This window comes from Mesoplodon densirostris, chromosome 7 (assembly GCF_025265405.1).
Source record: "Mesoplodon densirostris isolate mMesDen1 chromosome 7, mMesDen1 primary haplotype, whole genome shotgun sequence".
NCBI lineage: Eukaryota > Metazoa > Chordata > Mammalia > Artiodactyla > Ziphiidae > Mesoplodon > Mesoplodon densirostris.
In genome coordinates, this window is record NC_082667.1 from 26432033 (window position 1) to 26445234 (window position 13202).

A 13202-nucleotide genomic window follows, 5' to 3' on the forward strand; every position below is an offset into this window, starting at 1 on the left:
GAGGGGTGAGATAGGGAGGGTGGGAGGGAGGGAGACGCAAGAGGGAAGAGATATGGGAACATATGTATATGTATAACTGATTCACTTTGTTATAAAGCAGAAACTAACACACCATTGTAAAGCAATTATACTCCAATAAAGATGTCAAAAAAAAGAAGCCCCAGTCTCAAATCTAGTTAGGGGGCAGATACATATGGCATTAGCCTCAGAGAGATGCAGTGAGTGTGCGCTAGAGGCATATATGCACATCGCCCATCATCGCGAGAATGTGGGTGAGGGCTGGCTATTTCTGCCTGGAGGGAGAGGAGAGGTGAAAGGAGGTAACATTTAAACTTGGAGTTTGCTGGCACCACAAAAGGTAAGGTAGAAAGGCGTGGGAGTTTGCAGCATTTTTCAAGGAAAAGTAAAGTATCTGGTGAGGGCAGCACAGAGGGGACCTGAGGAGATCCTGCTTCAAGGCCGGAGACCTAAGCTGGAGGCAGATGTAGAGAGGCTGAGTTTGTACCTTATCCTCATCCAGTAGGAGCAGCTCCAGAGAGGTTTTCTGCAGGCTCAGGAAGCTTGATGAGATCCCAGTCCTTGACTGATGGGTGAGGGTACAGACTCTGTTACTTGACTACTTAGATTTAAATTCTGCCTCTACCATTTACTAGCTGTATAACTTTGGGCAAATCCCATAATCTCTATAGATCTCGTCTATAAGATTGGAAACTGTAAGAGCACCTACCTCTTTGGGTTGTGTTAAGGATTGAATTGATACATTTCAAGCATTTAGAAGTACACTTGACACACAATAAGCACTCAATCAATCTTATCTGTTATATATAATATGACAATTGCAAACCTCTTAAACCATAAACCCTCTTGTTAATTTTAGTCTGTTTAAACAGGGCTTTTGGACTTAACCTATGTGTGAATTTTTTGCTATGTAGCTTTATGAAGTCAGTGTCTTTTGTGCAAAGCATTTTTGAGGCAGGATTGGGGTCGGTGGGTGGGGAGATCAATCCCTGGGCAGTGGTTTTAGGCCCTCAACTTGACATTTCCACCATTGCCGTGGAGGGGAATGCCTGGGCCTGTTTCATTCTTTTTGCAATAAGCAGATATTTCTCCTCTAGTTCTAATCTCTGTTACTGACACTCCCTGCTGGTACAAAGCCCAGGTCTACACTGTGAAGCACTTCTTTCCTGGGCCCAAAACTGTGGTAGGTCCTGGAGGCCCTGCGGTGTGCAAGGCGCTGTCCCCATCCTGGAGTGAAGGAGACAAGTAAACACACAAGTCTGCCTCGCCTGGCAAGTGCTGTGGGCACACACAGAGGGGACCTGAGAGAGGAGCTAGCCGGTAGAATGGACTAGAGGAGGCATGAGACTAGAGAGAAGGGGCCACCTGAAAGGAGGCTGTTGCAGAAAGGTGGATCATCTTGGTTTCCCTTTTCGCTCATCTTTCAACCTATGTTTCTAAGTTTCCAAAGCTCACTCTAAGGCCCAGCACAACAGGCCCAACAAGGTGATGCCAGCACCCACTAGGGCCAACCCCGAGTGCCCAGGTGGGTGATGCTGATCGCAGTCCTCGCCGTGGCCCCTACGGCAGCCTAGAGATTCAGTGTTTGTTGATTTGAACTGGTTTTCCATTAATGACATTTCAACTCCCCGGCTTCTGGCTAATTGCTCTCCAAATCCTCCAGTGGGAGGAAAAAATTAGTTTTTTAACCGTCAAGGGCTAATTTGTCTTGTTAATATTTGTTGCTTTTGGGGCTCGTCCAATCACAGAGCAGGGATATGGTCCAGGCGTTGGCACTCTGAGGCTAGTTCATTTCCACTGCACACTTTGCCTTCATGTTCCAACTTAGCTACGTTAAGCCCTTTCCTCAGGCCCTATGGGGTGGCAACTAGCATTGGCCATTGAAAATCTCACTGATTCACAACCTGGGTTCCAGTCCTAACTCTATCACCTAATAACTGGTGACCTTGGGGAAATTTTTTAAACTCTCTGTGCCTCAGTATTCCTCTTTAAGAAAATTGGACATGTCAACCTAAGATATCAAGGTATCTACCCAACATAAATAAAAACAAATGTGCACACAAATACAAATATTTGTAGCAGCATATTATTCACAACAGCCAAGATGTGGAAACAACCGAAATCTCTATGAATTGGTGAACAGATAAAATGTGCTCCAGCAGCATACTATTCATCAATAAAAAGGAATGAAGTTCTGAAACATGCTACAACATGGATGAACCTTGAAAATATTATGATAAATCAAAGAAGTCAGTCACAAAAGGCCACACATTATATGATTCCATGTATGTAATGTCCAGAAAAGGCAAACTCAAAGAGACAGAAAGTAGCACAGTGGTGACCGGGGGCTGAGGGAAGAAAAATGGGGAGTGACTGACTGCAAAGGGCACACGCTTTCTTTTTAGGGTGACAGAAATGTTGTAAAATTAGGTCGTGGTGATGACGACTAACTCTGTAAATATACCAAAATTCATTGAATTGTACACTTAAAACTAGTGAATTTTATGTTATGTAAGTCATAGCTCAATAAAGCTGTCCAAAAAAAACTAAGCTTGGCACAAAGTGCTCAATAAATCTTTGATGTTATTTTTATATAAAGTCTTTCTCAATGCACATAAAGGAGAGAATATTTACACTTAAAATTTCATTTTAAAGTTCTATCATTTTTTAAAGGTCTATAAGAAGTGTAATACAAACAATACATATCCTAACAAGGATATTAGCCCACTAGCAATAAATGCCAGCTCCTCCAACCAACCAATGCCCTTTTTTGTTTGCCAAAAACACTTCTACTTTATTAGAAAATCTAATCAAGTGCATCTTCAGACCAGATGAAACTATCACCCCTTTAGAGGCAACTTGCAGGAATTCCCTGGCGGTCCAGTGGTTAGGACTCCCTGCTTCCACTGCAGGGGGCATGGGCTCAATCCCTGGTCAGGGAACTAAGATCCTGAAGGCCACACAGCACGTCCAAATAATTAAAAAATAATAATAAAGGCAACATGCACAGTAATAACGTCTTCCATTCTTGAGTACCTGTTAAGTGCCTGAGAGTGGAGACTTTCTACATGTTAACACAATCCTATCATTCTTCACAATGTCTGATTTAAACCATCATTTTTTCTTCACTCCTCCATGCATTCAATAAACCTTTATTGATCTCTACTATTAATATGTGCCCAACATTGTACTCACTGGGACTATGAAGATGAGCAAGACAAAATCCATCGCCCTCAGGGGTCTCAGGATATAGCAATGGATAAATTAAATCATAAAACAATTATTTATGCCATAGGTGAAAAACAACATAAGGAAGGAGATATGAAATCTCTTCCTGAGTCAAGGAAGGATGCCAGAGGAGGTGACACTTGAGCTGGGACATGTCAGGCAGACAAAATGGGGGCAAGAAAGAGGGCATCTGAGCCATGCCAAAGTATGGAATTATAAATCAACAGGTGCCTTCACACAAGACCAGGATGCTGATATGGCTGCTTAGTATGGGGAGGAAAGCAATGAGGGATTCTCTTTTTTTTTTTTTGCGGTACGCGGGCCTCTCACTGTTGTGGCCTCTCCCGTTGCGGAGCACAGGCTCCGGACGTGCAGGCCCAGCGGCCATGGCTCACGGGCCCAGCCGCTCCGCGGCATGTGGGATCCTCCCGGACCGGGGCACGAACCTGTGTCCCCTGCATCGGTAGGCGGACTCTCAACCACTGTGCCACCAGGGAAGCCCGAGGGATTCTCTTGGTGAGGCAGACCAAGGACATATCACAGAGAATCTCCCCCTAAGAGATTTGGACACTACCCTAAAAGTGATAGTCACAATTTTAAAGCAGGCTAGCATACAATGGCAACTCCAGGATTTCCTCCTGAGGAGCTTGGGGGGAAAATAGTCAAGGACTTGCCTTGAAACTGAATTTGATAGGCAGAACTCTGCTCTCAGAACTTTGTTCCTTTTTATTGATGAACAGTGTGCTGTTAGACTGGATATTTACTTGCACTGCCTCCCTTGCCCAAGCATTTTTTTGTCATCTCCACTGCTACTATCTTAGTCAGAACTGAATTTTAATAAGACCGCACAGCAAGTAATAAGGAGGTTGGTTGGAGCTGGGAGAGGATGGTGGGCTGGAGGCAAGGAAGTCAGACAAGAGCATTCGTTTAGACAAGTTCCTAGGCCTGAGCCAAGGATGAAGTGGATCTGATAAGGGTAACTAATGATAGGAGGAGGACGGGGGTGGGAATTGAGGAAAACATTCAGCCTTTGGACTGGGGTGATTGAGGATGTCATTAACCAAGATCTGGGAATATAGGAAAGGGAGGTTTGGGGGGAAAGAAAACAAGAGCTAGAAAGGGCATCCAGGTAGAGATGCCCATTAGGCCCAAGTTTCATACATTTTAATGTGTACATAAATTTGTAGATCTTGTTAAAAAGAAGATTCTGATTAAGTAGATCTGAGGTCACCCAAGAGTCTGCATTTCTAAAACATTCCAAGGTGATGCTAATCCTGACTGATAGACCACACTTGGAGTAACAAAACACTAGGTCATTGAACACAGGGCTTAATCCTATCTCAACAAATGAATTTTTAGAAATCAAATTCTTGACCTTTGGTAATTTTTGAGAAACTATTCCTGTTTTCTCACAAGTTGAAACAAACAAAAAAAAAAACAGATCTGCTTCTGTTCTTTACTTTCATGTAAGAAGATTATACTTTCTCACACATTACTGTGTGACTTGTAGTCTTGCTGTCCTGATTTTTCCCTTCCTATTGATATGAGGCTTGGCCATATGACTTTTTTGGCTAATGGCATGTGACAGTAGTGAGCGCATGCCAGTTCCATTCATAAGCTTTAGGAACCATTGCAAGGTCCAATTCTGCATCTTTTCCCTCTTCCATTAGGAGAGCATGTCCAATATTTATTACTCCTTTAGTCCAGGTACAAACATGAAGAAAATCCATGGACTATACATAGTCTGTAGCTAGGAGCAGAACTGCCACCAACCTGGGACCTATATATAACAAGAGCAAGAGATAAGGCTGTGTTCTTTTAGCTACTGAGATGTTAGGGGTCATTTGTTACTGCAGTATAACCTAGTGAAAGTTGACTAATAATAGTCTCTCTGCTACTAATGAAAGAAACAAGATTAGGAATGAAATAGAAGAACTAAAATAAATGTTTCATTTTTTTTAAGTTATTAACTTTTCTTATATATCCTCTTTACAGATACCAAGAAGACATGGAATGAGGTTGGAGGCTTATAGTAAACCTTGAGATCATTTGAACGCAAATTATCAGGAGAGTTTAAAGAATAGCAGCCTTGGATATGTCATTCTGCCTATAAACTTGAACAAGTAACAGCCCCTCTGCTGTTCACACAAAGGAGGAAAGTGGAAGTACTAAATGCTTTATGGGGTTATGTAGTGATGTGCTGGATCTGGCTTGTACCAAAGTCAGCTAAGAAATTTTCAGCTATTTTGTGAACCTGTTGTTAAACACACTCATTATTAAAAATTGAATTTCATAAACTTACAATTAAATGATATTAAAAACAAAAGTAATAAATATAAGCAGCTCTCACTTTATATGGTTCCGATATGCACAAATTTCAGTTACCACAGTTTAGTTAAATAACACCAGTCCATCAACAATGTGGTCCAAATTTTAGTTACCACAGTATATTTACTATGAGTGAAGGCATAAATTACAAACTTTGCTGTTGGCTCTTCAGTCCATAAATCACTAGGTTAATAATGAACACACTTCATGATCAGTGACCAATCACATCGCCTCTTCCAAAGACTGCTGGTGATTGATCACTGCGCATCTGTTCATCAGTTCATGCAGACAGCAGAGTATGTAGTTTTGTTACCTTCTTGTCTTCCCATTTTACAAAAATGGATAATGGAAAGAGGGAATTGGCCAAAAAAGATGAAAGTGCAGCAGAGAAATGGAAAATGATAATTCTGGAAGTCAAATTTGAATCAAATGTAAATGGAGCCAAAGAAGACAAAGCTGATTGTGAGAAGGCTGACACGCCGCTGTTTGGGAGACTGTACATATACAGCCAGAGGAACTTAGTGAAGGCAAACTCATCAACATAAACTAGCAAAGTGTTGTGACAAAGAGGATGACGATGTCCCAGAGAGGAAGTGATGCCAGCAACAGAATTCACATTAGAGGAGTTACCAGAGATATCTCATGACATTCAAAGCGCAAAGGATAAAATGTTGGAAGATGATTGAAAAGTACAATTCACCAAGATATAGAAAAGATGCATCATAAGTTATACAATGAGAAGAATGCAAGCACTGTTTAAACTCTTGATAAGTATTTTACAAAGAAATAAAACTTTAAAATTCTAATTCTCAATGTTTCTAATGTCTTAAATTATGTTCTATTATATTAGCCGTACTATTTTTTTGTTTTCCTATATACATTTATAACCAGCAGCAGAGAGCTTGTAATGCTTTAACAAAAAATATTCAAGGTGAGGGAACGATTGTAATTATTCCCATTGAATTATTAAGATCACTTTGCATGGTTTCAGCTTGCATGGTCATTTTTATAGTCCCATACTACTGTGCAAAGGGAGAACCGCTTGTTTTCAAAACTTACCTCTAATTATTTCACTACATTTTGCTATTCTCTGTGCTCTTGATGTTATTTATGTCTATTGTAACTATTTAATGGAAGTACAATCTAATGGTGCACATCTCTTCCCAACTTTATGTTCAGTGACATCATGTAGGTAGCTTGAAATGCTATGGTGGGAATATTTATAGCATGGAAATTGGCAAACACTACAAACTCAACTACAAATTAGAGTTTATTGTTTTGTTGATTTTCTAGACTTAAGTGATGAAGAAAATGTTAATGCAGTCAAAAGTATATAGTGTGTGTAGCTGTATGTTATAAATAGCACCCAAAATTGAGGGAAAGCAATATTCTCCCAGTGTTTGAAAACTGTCATCAGATTGAGCAAAGAGTTCACTCATGTCATTGACCAACAGTGTATATATGATTATATATGACCAAGGTATATCTTTGTTGTTTCACTTTGGTCTTAAATGTAAAAGAAAATAACAGTGAACATTCAGGTCAGAACCACCCTTGTTCATCAATAACATAAGCAATTCTTTGCTAAATCAGGTAGTAATAAAGCATTTATTCATAGCCTGATTTTGTCAAGTTGTGGCTGAATTATAACCATATAAGAGTTTGGCAAAACTCAGTGAAAGCCTTCTGTGAGAATCAATTGACTATATGAGATCTATAATAAAAAGTATCGTATATTTTATCATCACTTGTCAATTGTGTGCCATACATTATTTATATTAATAAAGGTTACAACACACTTATGTACATACATACACATACAACCCCCAGGCAGTTATTAAATAGTTACCACGCTAGCTTTAGACAGTGTAGTGAGGCGAAACATCCAAAAGCTTCAGAGTCAAACAGGGGCTTGTTTTCAGCATTGTTTATTTCTGTGTTGTTTTATTAGTAAATTATGGAGCCTCTCTAAGCCTTTTCCTTCTTCTGCAGAATAAAAAAATAAAAAATAAAGAGGGATTTTGGCACAGGAAAAGGGTTATCACGAGGAAGATAATGTACATAAAAGGCTCTGGTAAAAACTAGGTACTGAGTCACTTTTTCCTGTTACCATTTCCTTCCCCTTCCGGTTGCAAGCCCTCTAAGGTTGATTTCCTTTGCTGGAGATGAAATAATCCACACATTTTTAGACTACGTGGCAGGTATACATGGCAGCAGAGGAACGGAGGGATGAATGGATATCTCCCGTTGATTCCACGATAAACCAACTAGACTATTAATTGAAGGATTCACTGAGGCTTGGAATCCTTTCTCACTTTTTCAAATTCTATTTACAAAAGTCAGAAATTTCTCACTTCGTATTATCAGTGTTCATGGGACATAGCCTACACCGCCCCATCTCTACTTTGTTATTTTCTTTAATGCTGTTATCCCACCAAACTGGAAAGAAAAATTATTAGAGTACTCTTTCTCCCCCTGCTGGCCATACTACAATATAGCAATAATGAAATGAACGGAATGATCAAATGTCAAAACTGAAAGGAAACTCAAAGAATAACTATTCCAGCAAACCGGCTACCCACAAACCATCTCTGGCCTGCAGATGACTAGTGTCTGGCCTACGCCACATTTAAAACAAACATAACTTTTTTTTAAGTTTCATTAGTTGCCAATACTTCACTGACATCCATATTTGTTTTCTCAGAAAACTAGAAGTTGGTAGACATTGGGTGTGCCATGCCACATGCCTGTCCTGCTCCCTTTGGACTTACTGCCCTGCTTGGCCACAGTCCCCACTCAGTCTGCTTCACTTACTTGTGTAGTCTGCCCAGCCCTTGCTGCTTTTGAGTTTGAATGCAACTCTCTCTCAATTTACCAGGGAAGCCCAAACTTGCTCAAAACCAGACCACCTAAATGAGTAGCCAAACAGGTAATAAAACTGGGCCTCCTAAATTCCATTCAACAGATTTTTGTTGATTTCATTCATTTATTTAACAAATGTTTTAGTGCCTGCTATGGCCAGGTACATAGAGTCAAAAATATGGCACATACAAGATAAAAACGGCCTTTGCATTCAGAGTTTTAGTTAGTGAGAAAAGCATTCAAGATAATTATAAGAAATATGATGAAAGTGATGAAAGAATATGGGGACTATGATGAAGCAGCAGCACAACTCCTGTTCTCACTTCATCACCTCCTTCAAGTTAATCATCATCATCATGAATATAACACAACCATTTTCATGATTTACTAATAAATAAGGTCCTCAAATCCTAGGGTCCACATTTATTCAAAAGCCATTGGGCAAAAGGGCTAAACAATGGGGAAACAGCAGTAAACATGGCATTTATTAGATGAATTTTCCCATGCATGTGAAAACTCATCTTTCTCCCTGGTCAACTGCAATCAGTGTGTAAGCCTGAGAGTCACAAGATGGTTAAGGAAGGTAGGCTGTATTTGCTGGACAAACAACATCTCTCTGCAAAAACGGAGTCAGATATGAGCTTGAGTAATGGGGATACAGGATTAAAGCTAAACTAAGAGAAAAGATCAGTCTTTTCTCTTGGTCAGCAATACCTATGACACCATAATTGGACAGTACTACAAAAGACAAAAGAACTACCTCTGTATCATAAACATTACTCAACTGGGTCCTTTGAAACCTTGGCTCTTTGGAGAAATGGCTAATTCCAGATCCAAGGCAGGAAAGATACAAGGTGAGCATAAGACACCTTATTAGGCCAGAAAATGAGGAAACATTCAGAGACTAATGCAATAATGTCAAAAGGATTTGACAGACCTGAAGATAATTAATAATTTTACCTTATTGAATAAAGCAAAATCCATGAATCCATAGTGGTGAGAGAGACAGAGAAAAACTGAAGGGAGCACAGGGGGAAAGGCAGAAAGCCTTTATTAGAAGAATGATGCCAGGTAAAGAATGTAGAGGGAACTATATAATTGAAAAATCACCATTTGCAACCCCCAATGTAATAATTGATTCAGACAATAATCATCAATGGACACTAAAGCCAATGAGCAAAATGCTATTGATACTGCCACAGTACCAACCCCACATACGACAATGGAGAGATCTGCTAGTAACCTCTTTATCTTAGTGTCATAGCCGATAATGGACAACCTGACGTTATGCGCCCCTTAATGTGAAGCAATAAGGCACAACTACTCCTACAATTCTTGCAAATAAGCAAACACTAAATCTGATCAAACCACTAGACCCAACTTGTACTTCACAGAAATTCATGCTAGAATTAGCATGAAGAAACAAACACAGATTTTAGACTATTCTAGCCTAACTCTTCAAAAAAAAGTCATTAAAAAAAAAGGACTGTTCTGAATTTGAAATAGTCAGAGACATGTCATAAACAAAGGCAATGGGTGAATCCTTTTTTTATACACATATATACACTAATATGTATAAAATGGATAACTAATAAGAACCTGCTGTTTAAAAAAATAAATAAAATTCAAAAATTCAAAAGGAAAACACTTATTCGCAACATCTTTTGTTCTCACATCTTTATTGGAGTATAATTGCTTAACAATGTTGTGTTAGTTTCTGCTGTACAACAAAGTGAATCAGCTATACGTATACATATATCTCCTCCCTCTTGCATCTCCCTCCCACCCTCCCTATCCCACCCCTCTAGGTCATCGCAAAGCATCGAGCTGATCTCCCTGTGCTGTGCAGTAGCTTCCCACTAGCCATCCATTTTGCATTTGGTAGTGTATATATATAAATGCTACTCTCTCACTTTGTCCCAGCTTACCCTTCCCCCCGTGCCCTCAGGTCCATTCTCTACATCTGCATCTTTATTCCTGCCTCGCCACTAGGTTCATCAGTACCATTTTTTTAGATTCCATGTACATGTGTTAGCATACGGTATTTGTTTTTCTTACTTCACTCTGTATGACAGACTCTAGGTCCAGCCACCTCACTACAAATAACTCAACTTCGTTTCTGTTTATGGCTGAGTAATATTCCATTGTATACAAGTGCCACATCTTCTTTATCCATTCATCTGTCGCTGGACATTTAGGTTGTTTCCATGTCCTAGCTATTGTAAATAGTGCTGCAATGAACATTGGGGTGCATGTCTCTTTTTGAATTATGGTTTTCTCAGGGTATACGCCCAGTAGTGGCATTGCTGGATCATATGGTAATTCTCTTTTTAGTTTTTTAATGACCCTCCATACTGTTCTCCATAGTGGCTGTATCAATTTACATTCCCACCAACAGTGCAAGAGGGTTCCCTTTTCTCCACACCCTCTCCAGCATTTATTGTTTCTAGATTTTTTGATGATGGCCATTCTGACCGGTGTGAGGTGATATCTCATTGTGGTTTTGATATGCATTTCTCTAATGGCAATGGGTGAATCTTGATTGGCTCCTAGACAGGGGGAATGGGGAGATGGCTATAAAAGACACTCTTGAAATATCTGGGAAATTATGAATATGGACTGGAAATTAGATGTTATAAATTGTTAATCTTGCTAGGTGTTACACAGTTTTGTGATCAGCTGAAGAATGTTATTCTTACAAACAGATGCATGCTTGCTTAAGTACTTAGGGGCCAAGTATCATGGTTATCCACAAAAGGTTCAACTTAAAAACTACATATAGAGAGATGAAGTTAATGTGGCAAATGTTAACTGGTGAATCTAGGTGTAGGTTGTGCGTGTGTTTGTTATACTATTCTTTTTGTTTTTCTAATTAAAAATTGGTTTATAGTAAGTATAAACATTCGATGTGATAAGAAAAAGTGAATTCTTTGGATTCTCCATAGTCACCGAGGAAATAAGCAATGTAGAACAAAGCTGATCACCTCTCTAAATTCCACATTTGGGCATTCAAAATATTTCTGAAGTTTGTAAAACATGCAAAATGCTCATGTTATAAACTGAAGTAGAAAATATCAGGATCTAAAATTGCTTACAATATTTTAACCACCTCAACACTTACATTTTTGAGTTTTAAAAACTTTTTCTGCATTTTCCAAGTACAATGTAATCAGGTATTATTTTTATGATTGAAAAATACTAATTATTAACATCTTATTTTCCCACTTCAAATAATCATACTTCCATTTAGGGAAAAGTACAGATTCTCGTAAGATAAAATAATGCCATTAGAACAAAAAGTTGACACAAAAATTAACATGAAATGGACCACAGAGCTAATAAAAGCCAACACCTAAAACTCCTGGCAGAAAACAAAGGAGAAAGTCTTTGCAACTTTGGGATTGGCAAAACCTTCTTAGGACACAAAAAGCATAAACTGTAAGAAAATAAATAACTTGGACTTAATCCAAATTCAAAACTTTTGCTCTTCCAAACACCCTGTAAAGAAAATGAGAAGAAAAGCTACAAACTGGGAGAAAATATTTGTAATACAAACGTCTTGACAAAAGACTAGTATCCACCATCTCTTCTGGACTACTTCAACAACCTCCTCTCCGGTCTTCCAGCTGCTCCTCCGGCCCTGCCACCATTCTCCACGACAGCCAGTTCATGGTGTTTGCTTCCCATGAACATAACACAGTAAAATCTAGACTCCTTTGTTTGGCAAAAGGCCTGCATTCCCACCCCTCCGGTTCTGTCTTCTAGCTCCTGCTGCCCACTCACACACTTCCTCTCTGACCTCACAAGCCACTTTCCTGTTCTGTCCATATTAAATCTCATCCGACTTAGGGCCTTTGTACTTGCTGCTCCCTCTACCAGAAATACTCTTCCCCTGCATGGCTGACTAGCATTCTTCTTGTCACAACTCAAATGTCACCTTCTCATTGAGGCATATCCTGACACGCTCCTTCTAGGTCACTTAATCAGGCTATTTTCTTCATTCTGCTTACCCTAACTGAACTTACTTACTTTCAATCTTTCCCTCCCACAAGAAGATCTGTAGGAGCAAAAGAATCTTCTGGCTTTGTCCACTGACATATGCCTAGCATGGAATGCTTGGAACATGGTAGATGCTTCATAAATATTACTGAATGACTCCTGACATACCTGCTGTGACAGGCACTCTGCTAGGTACTGGCTGAATGGTTTACGTGTGTTGGTCAAAGACTTTTTAATCTCTTTAGAAAAAAATATTTTAAATTCCTAGATCCATTTAAATAGCTAAATACTTCCTAGTACTCTCAAGAAGCCAATTTACTTTCAAGAAAATTGCAAAATCTGGATTTCACCTATATGTGGGATCAGTACTTTAGGCTAGAATGTTCACATAATTTTGAACAACTGACACCCATGACTAAATGGAAAGAAACAAAAAATACATGTGAGGATGTAAAGTAACTAGAACTCTCATACATTGCATTGAGTGTAAATTAATTTAACCACTTTGGAATATTGTTTGCAGTATCTAATAATGTGAAACATCTGTATACCCTATGACCCAGAAATTCCATGCCTACATATATACCCAAAGGAAATGCATACGTGTACACCAAAAGATATGAACAAAAAATGTTTGTAGTAGCATGATTCCTAATAGCCAAAAAGTAAAAACAACTCAAATGTCTATCAACAAAACAGATAAATGATTACATACGCACACAGATGAATACTATACAGTAATGTGGTAAATGATCAACAACTACATA